We start from the raw sequence: 10606 nt of genomic DNA on the forward strand, positions 1-10606 counted from the left end.
ACAGCCCTAACTTCTTTAGCCTTTCCTCATAGGGCAGCTTTTCCATGCCCCTTATCATTTTGGTCGCCTTTCTATGCACTTTCTCCAGTGCAGCTATATCCATTTTTGAGATGCAGTGACCAGAACTGCACACAGTATTCAAGGTGCAGTCTCACCATGGAGCGATACAGAGGCATTATGACATCCTCCATTTTATTTTCCATTCCCTTCCTAATAATTCCTAACATTCTGTTTGCTTTTTTGATTGCCACAGCACACTGGGCCGAAGATTTCAATGTATTATCCACTATGAAGCCTAGATCTCTTTCCTGGGTGGTAACTCCTAAGATAGAACTTAACATTGTGTAACTACAGCATGGGTTATTTTTCCCTATATGCATCACTTTGCGCTTGTCCACGTTAAATTTCATCTGCCATTTGGAAGCCCAATCTTCCAGTCTTGCAAGGTCTTCCTGCAATTCATCACAATCTGCTTGAGATTTAACTACTCTACATAATTTTGTGTGATCCGCAACTTCGATTACCCCGCTCGCTGTACCCCTCCCCAGATCATCCACAAATACATTAAAAAGCACCGGTCCAAGTACAGATCCCCAAGGCACTCCACCATCCACCCCCCTCCACCGCAAAAACCAGTAGCATATAGTGAGATGAATTGATTATGCAGTTATTGTTATTGGCGAATATTAGGTCAAATGTGCGTCCAGCTTTATGAGTGGGGTTGGTTATGAATTGTGACCAGCCCGTTGCTTCCATGGTATCTAGGAATATTTCACAGGTTGTAGTTTTGGGTATGCTATCTACATGTAGGTTGAAGTCTTCCACGATTAGAGTGGATTCAGGTGATGGAAATGCTTTTGTGAAAATGTCGATTAGGGGGGGAGCAGTCTGTTTGGAGTGTTCCAAGTGGGTAAAAGACCGTACCTACATTTAATTGCAGAGATTTTAGTTTTGCCACCTCGTTTGGAGGGTAAATCTCGATTTTGTATGGTTTAAGTTTGAGCTCCATTTTACTGATTTTTAATAGACACCCTCCTTTTCCGGGGAAAAGAAAGATATTATAGTTGGGGTGATCAATTTGATTTAAGAGAACATTATCATTGTCTTTCAGCCATGTTTCGGTTATGCAGAAGATAGTGGGTTTTAGTCCTTCTAGCAAATCATTTACCAAAGGGATTTTCTTTGATAGTGCTTGAGCGTTTAGTAATAGTAGAGTGAACATTAGGCATGAAGATATTACGGTAGAGTTGTCTCTTACTGTGGGATAGATCAGCTTTATGGTCTTTCTTTCTTTGTGTTTTGAGGTTCTATGCAGATTTCCATAAATTCCTTGTCCTGTGATGGTTTCAGTGAGGTTAATGGTTGGTTCCATTATTCTAGCCGTTTGTTAGGGTCAGTATTTAATTAATTTAATTCAGGTATCACTTCGGGCGCGCACGAAGGGTGTACAAAGTGGCAAGCTCCTTTGTTGTGTTCCTTCATGCACTCGCCAAGGGCCCGTACCTCTCGGCATTCGCGCCACGATCTGCGGTGGGTGGGCTCAGAGGCGGGCAATGGGAGGGATCAGTCCCGCAGTCGGCGGTGCTGAATTTCTTTACTTTTTCCTTGATTGTCTTTGAAGCACGGAGTCCCTGAATCGTGTTTAATATAATGGGCAGCGCATGGGCTTCAAAGTGATTTGTACAGGTGAAAAGCGTTTTTACCTGCATTACTGGGCAGTGTGGCGAAAGGTTGGTGCATTATTCCATAACCGGTATATTTGTAGCCGCATGGAAAGGAGCCAATCCTGTGAGGGGGCGGGGGAGGGGGAGTACAGCATGCACAGATTGCATTTTTAGGCGCAGGGATATTATTTTCCTTGGAAAACGTACCCCACAGAACAGGCAGGAAGTCCCAACGCACTTTCCGCTATGAAAATTGGTTCAAAATCTGCGGATTAAAAAATACCCAAGGGCTTTGTCCCAATGCGGACAATTTGAAAATTGCCCCTGAAATTTTAATAAATAAGGCCTTATATTTCTCCATTCTGTAAAGGATGCGTAAGAATGAAACAGTTTAAGACACTTTCAAACTGTTTTAATGTGCTGAAGAATAAAAAGTAAGAGGTATGGACTGCATAATGGATAATACTGATGAAGTGTGCCCCTGAATGTGCTCTAGTGTCACGGAGTGCGAGTCCTTTGGCTGTGGCGTGATTGATGCAGCCTGGCAGGCAAACTAGCTACTAGGCCCAAGCTGACAGCAGGCAGAAACATATGAGCTAGGACTGGAACTAGGCTTCACCTTCTTCCATCGGCTGGTTTCAGAAGTCAAAACAGCAAGGCTAACACAAGTAAGAGAGAGAGCCCTATCATTAGCAGGGCCATCATTATGGAACACCATGCCGCTAGAAATCAGATTGCAAAAAGACATCAAACTAATCAGAAAAGCCTAAAAACATGGCTATTTAAACAAGCATACTGCAAAGAGAATGGAGAATAGAATCCAGGGAATTGTAGAGAGCAATGAGTTTGTACACTAACGAAACACAACTAAGCAACACAACTTTGTTGTACTTTTAAGCAGTAACAGATTACATGTAGATTATATATATATTGTTAAAAATGGTTCTAATAAATCTAAGCATATCTATCGCACTTATCACCCTATAGTTTTTATGAAACTCTGTACCGTAACTTACAGGCACCTGTCTAGTTGGTATAATAAACGCATTTAGCAACATTAATTTATGTGCCTCATTGTTAACCATTGTGATGGCTCCCGGCTTAACGATGGTATATAAAAGAATTTAAATAAATAAATAAATAAATAAATAAATAAACCAGCAAGAGAGCGGCTAAGCAGCATCTGGACACATGACTGGCAGTGAACAAGGCAGAGTCCGTATCCAAGCAGATGTTATGGCAGACAGCAATCAGGCAGGGTCAGTGTCTGAGCAGAGGTCAAGCACAAGAGATCAGACAGGTGGGAGGACAGGAAGTAGGAGCAAGGAGAGGTCAGGGACAAGGAAGGAGCAGAACGAGGGCTAGAACAAAGCAAGGCTGGAATGAGGCAGGTCTGGAACAAAGCAACATGCACTGCAGGCAAAACACAGGAGGGGACCTGTTGCTAAGGCACCGGCTGGAAGCGTGGCTCGGGTTTAAATACCCTGGCCGGCGCTGACGTCACCTTTGGGCTGTGCTGGACGTTTCCCCGCTGCAGGGCCTTTAAGAGAGGGCATGCCTAAGGCTACCCATAGCAGTGGGGCCACTGTCGATGTTGGTGCCATCTGGAAGGAGACGTCAACGGCATCCTGGGGTGAGTGCAGCTGGTCATGGGATGACCCCTGGTTACGTCCAGTTCTTGTGTCCAGATGGCACTCCTGAATATGTTGTATTTCCTTTGTCTAGATGAACGTAATCTTTTAAAAATGTTCTGGATTCGTTTTTTGGTACTTTTTGCATTGTGAAGTCACCTCAAGAACTCAGATGTCTACCTTCTTATTTTTGGATAGGAGTGCCTCTATTTCTGAGTATCTTAGAGTTACATATTTTGCAGTGCCATACATGGAGGATACACAATCCGTCTAACCCATTCAACCTGATTCACATTATTTTTTGTTATAGCTGGAAAAATGATTTGGGACACCTGGCATTGCTGAATTGTCATTTGACCTTAAAATGAAAAAGATAACACATCTTCAACCACCACTGGTTTTAGGTCTTGGTTCTTACGAAATCTTTGTGACGTGACCATCATTGAAATTAAGTCATATCTCCTTACAGACCCTGAGAACATGGGTTCTCATATCAGTTTAAAAACATCCTCTTTACAATATATGAATTTGTTTACTGGAGCTGTAAAAATACAGGACACAACCATCTGGAATCCATTTCCTCATTCCCTGTACAATTTTATAGTTTAATATTCACATGCTATTCCTATGTCACATTGAATATTATCAGTGGGAGCTACAGGTTGAGTAGCCTTTCCAGACCCTAATTAAATCTCATTTCAACGACAACCACAGTCAGCCATTTTTAGAACATTGTAAATAATGGATCTTACTGTTAAATTATTTGAGACTTTTCTCCACCCAGTTTGAATTTCCTTGTTTTATTGTAACTTCAGAGTTCTTCTTTTCACTGTTACAGTTTTTCAATTGTTATTTTACTTTACACCCCCTGTTTAATGTAAACCAGCATGATGTGATTCTTATCTTGAATGCCGGTATAGAAAAACGCTAAATAAATAAATACATAAATAAATACATAAATAAATAAATAATGCTGCATTTGTGAGACGAAGGAGCCTCCCTCTTTATGCCCCTTAATTACAGAGCTTAGGTCAGACTCATAAATGTTAACATAAGAACATAAGAAAATGCCATACTGGGTCAGACCAAGGGTCCATCAAGCCCAGCATCCTGTTTCCAACAGAGGCCAAAACAGGCCATAAGAACCTGGCAAGACCCAAAAACTAAGTCTATTCCATGTAACCATTGCTAATGGCAGTGGCTATTCTCTAAGTTACCAACAGAGGACCTTGGTCAATGAGGTCCTTCCTTGCAGTGCAATTTCTTCCCAAACAGGTGTGTCAAACAGGATTTCGAACATTGACATAGTCAAGAAAACCAGCGGCATGGGCTAGCCTAAAATATATTTATTTAAGACATTCATATTTCGCCTAAGTCAATCCTGTTGTTCCAAGCAGATTACAATATAACATTAGGATCATAGGAAAATAGTAGACAATGACAAATGGAGCATCTTCGATCCCTAGGGACAGGGTTGGATGACCACTGCCTTGTTGCACTGTTTCACTACCTTGAGCTCTTCAGTTTTGATCACATCGAGGTCTTTCTCTTGGTGGGTACACATCAGTATCTCAGCATCTCCCCCCCCCCCCCCCCCCCCCCCCCATCACATACTGCTCAAGTGAATTTCTGCACCCCAAATGCACGACCCTGCACTTTTTATATGGAATCCTATCTGCCAAGCACACAACCATTCCTTGGAGCTCTTAAATCAATCCTTGTCTTATCTGGCCTGCTCAGGAGTGGCTGCTCTGCTGCAGAGTTTCACGTTGTCTGCAAAAAGAAAAAAAACTTTCCAACTAATTTCTCTGCGATATCACTCAAAAAAGTATTGAGCTGGCTCAAGAACTGATCACTTAGGCACTCCACTGATAAACCTTCTTTGCGGAGAGTGAACTCCATTTACCACAGCCCTCCCTTGTCCATTACTCAACCAAGTTTCTCAATCATTCAACCACCTTTGGGTCAATATGCAAGCTGTTCAGTTTATTTATGAGTTTCCTATACAGGACAGAGTCAAAAGCTCTGCTGAAATCTGATTACACCATATCCAATGCACACACCCTTGATCTAAATTTTGATCACCCATCAAAGAAAATTATCAGGTTTGTTTGATATGATCTCCCTCCAGAGCCGTAGCCAGGCTATGAGGCACCTATGGCCAAGTATAAAATGCACCCTCACCCTGAATGCAACATACAACACCACAAGCTGGGAGACTCTTACATGTAGGAGGCTTTGAGTTTTCTTTTGACCCTGCAGTTTCTTCCTGCTCCTTTGGGCTTCCAGCTCAGTCAGATCCAGTATGGGGATCCTGGCGCCATAAGCCTTCTATTCAAAAACTGAACTGGAAACCCCAAGAAGCCGGACTGTGCATCCCATGCAACATCAAAGAAATAGAAACAATAATTCATTTCCTTCTGTATTGTGCAAAATAAAAGATATCATGAGCTCCTCATTCCCAGGTTGACACATTCCATTCACTAAACTGAATATAAAATGCTTTTTTCTACACTTGCTCTCTGGATGTTTTATTTTTCTAATCTCTTTGGTCCTCATCTCTTTATACTGCTTTTCTCTTGTTGGTTTCCTAACTTCTTTACAGGGTCTCCTGTTCATTTTCTGTTTCATCTTTCACCAACTGTCGTCTTCACTTCTGTCTAATACTGATCTTTCCCTTTGCTTCATTCTCTTTATCTCTGCCTCTCTCATCTAGATTTCATCCCCCTTCTCTCCCTCCAGTTTTCTTTGTTAATCCTACACCTCGCCAACTCTCCCCTCTACTGCCCTCTCTCAGTCCTCCATCTCTCCCTCTTTGAGTCGCTCCTTTTACCATTCCAGCTATCTGGCTCCCTTGCCCTTCCACTCAATAGCTGCATCCTTTCTTGTTGTCTTAAATCCCCCTCACCCCCAAATCCTGCTCTGCTTCCCCCCTTTTATTTTCCATGGTCATCTTTCCAACCAATCACCCCCTCCACTTCCCTAGGGCCAGTGTATGGGTATTAGCCAACCTTGGTGAACCTTACAGACTCGCACATCCCTCTTCCCTGGTCGTGGCCTCCCCACACGACACTAACTGCCAGCACTCAAATAATAACATCCCTAACTATGAAAAGGCAACACTACAGCTATTACACCAGGTCCTAAAACACCAATATACTGTTATGCTCGCCGGCCGCAGAGCCCCACGGCCAGCCTCACTCATCCCTCGCCGCCCGCTTGCGGCAGCCCTCGGTTTCCTGGCAGCGGCAGGGAGCCGCTGCCGCCACACATCACACCAGCCCGGGCCCTCCAAAGCTGCCGCCCATGTGGTGGCCGAGACGACGTCAACCACCTCTCACAACTGGGCCCTCCCTAGGTGCGTGCCGCTCCGGCCCATTTAAAGGGCCAATGGCGGGAAAAGGGTGCTCGGCCCCCACTGATAACGTCGGTCCCTCCGGCCTATTTAAAGGCCGCCTCTGACTCCAGCAAACTGACTTGGCAACGTTTCCCATGTTCCTGTCTCAGCGTTCTTGTCTCAGCGTTCCTGTCTCGGTTTTCCTGTTGCAGCGTTCTTGCTCCAACACTCTGATCCCAGCGCTCCGGTCCCAGTGCCTCCGTTCCAGTTCCAGTTCCAGTCCTCGGTCCCTTCGGGAACATCTCTATCTTCAGACCTTGCACCAGACCTGACCTAGGTCTACTGCTGCCTGCCTCTGACCTCAGACCGGACCCGACCTAGGCCTACTGCTGCCCAACTCTGACCTCGGTCCGGACCTGACCTACGCCTACTGCTGCCTGTCTCTGATCCCGGACTGGACCTGACCACCGCCTTCTTCTGCCTTCCTCTGACCCCGGACCGGACCTGACCATGCCTCCTTCTACCTACCTTCAGCTCGTCTGACCCATGCCGGTCCGGTCTCCGGTCCCTGTTCCAGTCCCTATGGACCAGGCTTGGCCTGCCTCTCACCTACATCGGGCTCATGCCCCCAAAACATCTGTCTCTTCTGACCACTCTCCCGGGACCAGCTGCCCAGAGGCCCATCTAAGACCAGCTGGCCCCGGCACCCAAGAACCTGCGGGGAGCGAGGGTTGGTAGTGGCGAAGCTCCTGTTGGCCTCTGCTTCCTGTTTGACCTCACCTTCCGATGGTGGGGACCTCTGGGGTCCGTCCCCACAGGTAGTGCCAACACCACCTCAGGCCAAGGGTCCACAATCCCTAACATACACCTCCTATTAGGAAATCAAAACAAGCCAATCTGCTACAGATCCCTACACAGAAACTATAGGCTAGCACCTCGGTCACACGTGTAGAACACAGACAAACCATCACTAAATACAGAATAAAAATACCATAAAATATATGTAGAAACATGCAGACATAAACTGAACTGGAAACTGCAACAAGCCAGATTCTGTATGCAGTGCAACAATGGAAAAACAAAATGATTACCACTCCTCATAAAGCATCAAACAATAAAATCAAGAAATATGAACACCATAACAGTGAAACCATACTAAAAGGAAATATTTCAAAACAGGTGATGAATAGAACAGCATTCATAATTAAAAAATCATATAAAACTTTTCCAAATGGCAATAAAATATTTAAATACCGCAGACACATCAAATAACATCTAAGAATTAAAACTAGTAAGGATTAGAAAATTACCTGCTCTCCATCCCTGGAAACATTTGATTTCCAGACGCCCTGAGATTGTCGCAGATTAGAAAGGGGAATGCACACAAACTTCTCCTCTCTCTCTAACACGCAAACGTCTCCTCTCTCTCTAACACACACACATTTGTTCACTCTCTCACATGCTCAGTCCTACACTCATACACGAACATGCTCATTCACTTTCTCTCTCACACATGCTCAGTACACACACACACACACACACACACACACACACGTTTGTTTGCTCTCTCACACATGCACAATCACTCACACACATTTGTTCATCTTGTATTAGAGGTTCATAGAGAAAGGGGGAGAGCTGCTGAACCTGGAAACAAAGAATCTACCTGACCCCAGGGCTGAAGTCCATGGCTTGCTAAAAATCTTTGATGTCCCGACGGAGCCAATGGCCCTACCTTCGCATTCGGTCCTTGATGGCATCATGGACAAGGCTTGGAATTCCTCTTTTTTTCAGCGCCACCTGCTTCAAGAAAAACGGACCTCAAGTTTCATATGCGAAAAATCGGCCCACTACTTTCTGGAGACCTAGGCACATGTCATGAAACCATGCCAACCTGCAAGACTCACTAATCCTGTAGAAGGATTGGGTTATTTGGGTAAATGGATGACGTGACAGACAAGGTGAAAAGGGGACAAGTATGTGAAAATAAACTTAGGATGCGTAATATAAATTTAATGTGGCAGCATGTGCTGGCACCAACAAGGTCATAGATAAACTAGGGAAATGTGCACAAAACCAGCTTGGTATGCATTAGACATGAAAGCCAACTCCTGCCACCCAATAAATAAAAAGGAGCAGAAGTGTTATATGCTTAGCTGTGCTGGAAGGTTGTATACAGTGTGTTTGTATGTGAGGGTCTGCGCAAAAAGAAATGTATGAGATGAAACTGGAGGAGCTAGATATGTACACCCTAGAAGTGAGGAGAGCCAGGGGAGATATGATAATATGATATGAGTCATTATAACAATGTATTATATTATACCCGCTGCATTTTTCCAATGTATTATATCACTCCCTCTGCAATTAACTGTTACGATTTACATATTATTTGTACTGCAATTTCTGTTCCGTTGACAACCCTGCTCCAAGTTTCTCTTCTCCCTGTTCCATGTAATTTCATTATCATTATGTTCCATGTAAACCGATATGATGTAACCACGAATACCGGTATATAAAAGCTGTTAAATAAAATAAGTAAATAAATCTCTTTCTCACATGCTCAGTCCTACACTCATACACACACATGCTCATTCACTTTCTCTCTCACACATGCTCAGTATAAACACACACACACACATGTTCGTTTGCTCTCTCACACATGCACAATCACTCACACACATTTGTTCATCTCTTTCTCACATGCTCATTCATATTTACACACTCCTTTGCTCTCATATGTATGTTCTTAGTCATACACACACACGCAAATGCTCCTTTGCTCTCTCTCACACATACATGCTCAGTCATATACACACAAAAACACACTCTCCGCGGGCCTTGCCGCTCCTGACTGCCAGCAACTGGTGGGGGGTGGAAAGTGGGAGGCCTATGTTTCTTCTTTTGGTCCCCTGGGCCACGATGTTTCTAATGCCGAAGGGGTAGAAGGGTGGGGGTGGAGGAGGCCAATGCGTTATCAATTGCTGGCCCAAAGCTCTGGAGCTCCATGCCAGAGGACCTTCGAACAACAGCAACAGACATTAAGAAATTTAAAAGAGACCTGAAAACTTGGCTATTCCATTGTGCCTACTGTTTGACTGGTATGTCTAATCCGCCTTGACTCTGATAGCCAAAATATGTCCTGAACTTTACCCCCTTATCCTCAACCCTCCCCATAATCTGCTTGGCCCAATTCCCCCAGACTTCAATGACCAGAATTATGTCCCGAACGTTACCCCACTACTGTCAACCCTCCCTATAATCTGGTTATGTTTGCTCTGTATGTGTCTATCTCTATAGTAATCCCCTAGTTTTAGATTGTTTCCCCAGTTTAGCTCCGAAGTGTATGCCTACCTCCATGACGCATCGTCTGTGAGTGTCAAACCTCTACACCGTTGTGAACTAGTGATTCTCACATGGAAGGATGGTATATAAATAAATAAATAAATAAATGCTGCTCCGTTAATTGTGCTCTTCCTGACTTCCGGAGATGGGGGAGGGGGGGGGGGGCAATGCTGCTTTTTGCAGTTCTGCAGGCTGCACTTGTGATTGCCGGGGCAGGGTGGAAAGCTGATGTCGTTTCTTTCGGCCCCGCAGGCCGCTCTGCTCCTGGACTGCACGCAGACGGGGAGGGCAGCAGTGTTGGTGCTTGTGTCCCGATTTGGGCTGCCGCTCCCCCAGGACGGCCCTGAGGGTTGACGGAACACCAGAACAGGCCCAGCAACTCAGATCTTGAGGCCCCAAAGGTGTATCGGGTGAGAGAGATGGCACCCCTGCTGGATGGCTCCTGTGGCTGAGGCCATATCGGCCGTAGGCTAGCTACGGCTCTGTCTCCCTCAGGTAAAACCCAGCTGCTTTGATCCTGCAGCACACTAGATTCATGATACTTCACTATCCTTTTCTTTGATAAAGTCTCCATTAATTTTCCCCGCTGCTGAGGACAGACTAACTGCCCTGCAGTTTCCAGCCTCCTCCCT

The sequence above is a fragment of the Rhinatrema bivittatum genome, chromosome 4 (assembly GCF_901001135.1).
Source record: "Rhinatrema bivittatum chromosome 4, aRhiBiv1.1, whole genome shotgun sequence".
NCBI classification, from domain to species: Eukaryota; Metazoa; Chordata; class Amphibia; order Gymnophiona; family Rhinatrematidae; genus Rhinatrema; species Rhinatrema bivittatum.